Source organism: Belonocnema kinseyi, chromosome 4, assembly GCF_010883055.1.
Source record: "Belonocnema kinseyi isolate 2016_QV_RU_SX_M_011 chromosome 4, B_treatae_v1, whole genome shotgun sequence".
Lineage (NCBI taxonomy): Eukaryota > Metazoa > Arthropoda > Insecta > Hymenoptera > Cynipidae > Belonocnema > Belonocnema kinseyi.
The window spans coordinates 146,228,332-146,233,843 of record NC_046660.1 but is presented as its reverse complement, the minus strand read 5'-3'; the positions used below and the strand labels follow the sequence as shown (position 1 = coordinate 146,233,843).

The window sequence follows — 5,512 nt, the reverse complement described above, 5'->3', positions numbered from 1 at the left end:
ATATAGAAGGAGTGAAAAAGAGAGAAAGTTGGTATCGCACAGTAAGTACAGGATAAGAAGCGGTTCATACAGTTATGCAAGATGAAAAAGCAAATAAATAGAGTTAGATGACGAAATAAAAGACATAAAATCAGAGGCAGAGGTATAGAAATTCATAAATAAGTTCTGGAAAAGAAGAGAAGAAATCAGCAATAAAATGGGGGAAGAAATTTTGAACTACTTTTAAACCGTAAGAGGGAGAAAGAGGACAAAGTAGACAAGGAGTTGAGTGATAGAGTAATAAAGTGCCAAATTCAAAAGTTGAAGAAAGGGAAAACAGCACAGAAAGATGGAATAGTGAACGAAGCGTGGACATTTGGAGGGGAAGCGGCAAAGGTTAAATTAAAAAGGACTATCAAGAAGGTTTGGAAAGGAAAGGGCTTTTCGGAAGAATAGAGAGAAGGTTTTATTGCAGCAGTGCACAAGAAGGGAGATAAGGATAATGTAGAAAAATAGAATGGGAGTATGCTTCTCAATACGAGATAAAAGGTTTACGCGATGATCTTGGCAGAGAGAAAGAACAAAGATGTTGAGAGTAGAGGGCTTCTTGGAAGCACGAAGGCAGGTTTTCGTAAAGGTAGCAACACAGATAAAATTTATGTATTACAACATGTAGTAGATACAGAGTTCTCAAAGGAGAAAGGAAAAATCTGCGCTTTTTTCACAGATCTGAAGGGAGCTTTTCTGTCAGTAGACAGAAAATCACTATGGTAGTTACAAAAAAAAAGGCAGTAGAGAAAGGTCTAATCGAGAGGATAAAAGAGATTTATTGTGAAACGAAAAACAGGGTGTAAAAGGGCATGAAACAGGCGGAGGTATTCTGTCAGATAGGGGACTGCAGCAAAGTGCCCACTAAACCTGATGCTATTCGCAGTATTGATTTCAGATATAGAGGAAAAATAACAAAAAGATATAAAAAAGCGAGCAGTAGTCGGTGGAAAGAGGTTTAGAACGCTAGCATATGCTGAATATATTGTTCTATTAGTGGAAAAGGAAGAAGCGCTAAAGGGAATGATGAGAAGGCTCGAAAGGTACTTGTAGGGTAAGAAGCTTATCCTAAATGTGTGAAAGTCCAAGATCTTAAGATTCAGAAAATGAGGTAGAAAGGATATGGAATAAGTATGGAAACTGATAAGAGAAAAAGTTTTCTTGTTAAGAAACATAAAGAAAGGGCGCGCATGTAAAAGAGAGAATAAAAAAGGGCGTCAGCGGTTATGAAAAAAGTATGACGCAATTGTAAAAAAGTGTTGAAGCATGATTTTAGAAGGAGAGTAAGGATGTTTGATTCACTGGTAGCAAGTGTAATGTTTTATTTTGTGAAGATCTGGGGATAGAGAGAGAGAGAGAGAGTATGAAGGGTTGGAGATAGTGAAGGAGAAATACTTGAGGTGGTTCTTGGCGTTGGGAAAATACAATCCATGATACTTATTCAGAGAAAAAGTGGATGGATTTAAAATAAGGGAAAGTCCGATAGAAAGAGCATGTACGTTTGAAGACAAAGCGAGGGAAAGTGAGAATCGAGTGCTGGTGAAAGAATGTGTATTAGCAAAGGAAAATGACAGGGGTTAAGGGCAAGGGCGGTGGAAGGGAAGAGATACTTTAGAATAAATGGGCTGGCAGGGGCGGGAGTCAAGAGAAGGCATAAGAGGGAACAAAAACTGCGGTTACTTCGGAGAGAGAAGGACAACCCAACGGAATTACCGTAGTTATATGAAAGGATAATGCAGTCAAAATACAATGCTAGAGATTAGTGGTTGAGAGTGGAAGGGAGGGCAAAATATTTCAGAAAAAAGGAGAAAAGGGAAGCCAAAATGTAATAGCGAGTACTAGATGTGGGAACATGGAGGGGCGGAACAGATACTGGTTGGATGAGGGAAAAAATCATGCAAGTTGTGCAACAGAGGAGAAGCCAGACTGGAACATACAATTGGAGGTTGTGCGAAAGATGAGTCGAGTGGAATGTCAATCGGAAGGCTGATACATAAGAATTTAGGGAAAGAGAATAGGGAAAGTACTGTACACAATAATTGTGAGGCAAGAAGAGTTGTAAGATGAGGATGACGGTTCCAGGAGATCGGTTTTCCTTTTCATGAAGGTTAAGTAGTGTGTGTGGCGTGAGAAACAGTCGTGAGCAAGGCAAACGAATTGGGTACAAAACGTAGGTAAGTTGTGAGCGGAAGAATTTGGAACAGAGAGGTGCGTAGAGCCAAAAGAGAAATAGCACAAAATCGTGTAATCGGTATCCATTCTCGAAAACAGATAAAGGGACATAGGTTAGGAACATAGATAAGGAAATGCTGAATTACACACGCACTTTCACGCACACACATATATTGTTACACTTTTCGCATAAGAACAACCGCAGGATTTTACTGGCAGCAAGTAGCATTTTACAAAATTGCACCCGCTGCAAGCGGAAGCGCGGTATAATTTTAGGCATAAGCATGTTTCATGACCAAGAGATATGTGGCCACAGTCTACGAAAAGCTCAATACGATGATCTGGTAAAATTGTCGTACGAAATAGGAATGAAAATGGAAATAGAATGGAAGTTCAAATGGAAGTTTTGCAATTTTTCATTCGAACTTCCATTCTATTTCCGTTATGTAGATGATATCATAACCTCATTTTAGGGTGTTTGTCAAAATTTGGTCGTTAGATTTTTGGTTTTATTTTCAGGAATTGTTCACATTATTGAACTGTAATTCTTAGGGTCAGACAAGTGCCTATCTTCTGGAGGGGCACTGTACGTTAGGAGGAGTAGAAAAGTGTTTTTTTTTCGAAAATGTTGGCGGCCCACACATTTTCCGATGTCTTTCGGTCTGAAACAGTTGAATACCAAGCTCGGTTAAAAAATATTAATATTTAGGGCAAGCCCTACATTTTAAAATTATTAATATGTACCGTGAATTAGCTACGTATCTCCTATAATCGTGTATGTTCTGTTTGCAGCAATAAGGGGTATAGAAATAAAGGTAAAGGTCCCAATCTAAAACGGAAGTTAGATATTAGGTATTTGCACTTCAGCCACTGGCTAACTTCACTTCGTTAACTGCTCAGGAGAAAACAAGGGATTCGGTCCATTTTTGCCCTCTTTTGCTAATATCATCATAAAAACAAATTTTTTCTATATAACTGTATTGGGAAAGTAGTTTCCATTTTTATTTACTATTTAATGAAATAATACAATGATTAATAAAAATAATAATAAATAATAATGAATTTAAAAAAATAAAATGATTAACCCTTTTCCTTGCGTGCCTGAAGGATGATTTCTACAGCCCTTCCACGCAAGGAAAAGGGTCTGGAGTTTCATCGCTTCATCGGGCCGAAAATTCAATTCAATACCAAAGAATACACGTAGATGTTTTCGTGGAGGGGAAAAAAGGGACTGAACATCAATCACATGAAGCGGAAGAAAACCTGCACCAATTAGCCGTTAGAGGGACTTCACCACTAGTTCTCAGTGACCTGCCCTGTCATTTATAGGCCATAGAGAGCCTCGGGAAGGCAGTAGCGGGGGCTTCAGGGAGTGACGTTGGTGAAGCAGTCTGCCACAAAGCCATCTTCGGAAAACTGCGCTTCCTTCAACTGATAATTGGCTTTAAAAGCAAACAAGATTTTGCGGTGGCCTGAGTGGTAAGAATTTTTTTGGAATTTGACTCTACGATTTTAAGATATGTTACGGAAGTTAAAAAATAACAATCGCTTAAACATTATATTAAGTATTTTCACTTCAACTATCAGCTAACTTCACTTCGGTTAAAGCTTAAAAGAAGATATTAGCAAAAAGGGCAAAAATGAACCAAATCCCATGCATTTCTTTTTTTTCCTTTGCATGTGGCACCTCTTTTCGGCCTAAATTTATTTTAAGGTTGTGACTTTATTGGCTTTTGGACGTTTTTTTATTAAACAAGCTGTAAACTGAATAAACTTCATCATTTCTATACTCATTATGCCTGCAAACAGAACATATACGATGATAGGAGATACGTAGGTAAATTACGGTACATTTCAATCATTCAAAAACCAAACACATTTTTGAAAAAAGCTACTTTTCTGACCCCCTCTACTGTACATCCCTACAACAACCATTGGTAGCGATTAGTAGTTTTTTAACGTTCTAAATCCGCCAAGGTTATAGCTGCATACACAGATGCACACTTTATACACACTAAAATTGATGGTCCTCCAGTTCAGAGAGCTTTAACTTGTTGAGTGTGTGATGAAGGATTCAAAGTTCGCGCGCGAACTGTCGAACCTTGGCGGTAAAATTTCTGCCAGATGTTATGTAGTTAACGACACAATGCATGCGAGACGCGTGCTGTTTTGCTCAGCCCATCTTTGTCCTGAGTTGACACATTCGCCTTTTGGTTCGTCCAGTTCAGCCAGATCTTCAGGCTTGAAAAAAACCTAGATATTGTTTCTTTGGGTCCTGAAGCATCGCTTTTCGTCTATTGGATGCCTTCCAACGGTTGCTCTCAGTGTCGCGCCCCTTCTTCTGTTGCTGGCTTGTTATGACTGCCGTAAGGTAGAAGATCTACTTTTTGTCTCTTTTTAATGTCTTTTTATGTTTTTCTCTTTTTTATGTTTTCCCTTTTCTTTTTCCTTTTCTCTTTTTAATGTCTTTTTATGTCTTTTAAATGTTAAAAGCAAATGAGGGCATAGTCTTTTTGCACACGACGATATAACCTCTTTTCTGGAGGTCATCAGGAATATTCCGCTGAAGTTCGTGCGAAAAGTGCGAGAGCTGTGTATGTTTCTCGCACCAAGGAGCATGCCCACTCAAAATAGCATGCCCATTCAAAAGTATTAAAATTTTTATGGTCTAAGGTGATCGAAACAGCTTATCGACCTATTGTCGGGGGCTCTCTGCGTTCGATCTTTTGGAGCCGCATCTATAACTCTCTGGTAGTTTGGTGGTGTCACAGTTGGCACCAAGAGCAACTTGGAAAAAGAGTTTATACATCCTTGAAGAGTCCCGCATGCAAGAATAAGACTGCATACTCTGAAAGGTCGCCCGATATCCCAGTGCCACCGTTTAAGACACCTCACCCAGGTGCCGTTCAACTTTCGGCACGGTTTTTATGCCTCCGCTTGGGGGTTGTTCCTTCGGGACCATCCGTGGACAATTTCCCGTGACTTCTTGTCAATAATTGTGATCATATTCAGCAGAAACCTTTGGAGCAGGGACCCTCTATACAGAATCTGAGGACGCGTCCGTTGGCTTTAGCATAGGCCCTTTGGTTCGATCCCAGAGAAACCGCAACCGAAATTAAAAAATCAATCCATGAACGTAATTTCAATTCTAATTTAATTTGGAATAAAATGTTATTTATAATGCTAAGCTATAAATAATTAAACTTAGATCAAAATTTGCACAGCAATATTTATAAGGCATTGTCACCATAACAAACGCTAGTAGATTCAGTAATTGAAAACAAAATAACTTATTTTTTTGAAATATTACGTG

At 38.8% G+C, this 5,512-nt stretch overlaps 1 protein-coding gene across 1 annotated transcript in view; it reads right to left on the bottom strand.

Moving 5' to 3' along the window:
* The window catches only part of LOC117171152 (protein farnesyltransferase subunit beta), a 114,894-nt gene that overhangs the window by 65,040 nt on the left and 44,342 nt on the right, over nucleotides 1–5,512 (bottom strand). The window lies entirely within an intron of this gene.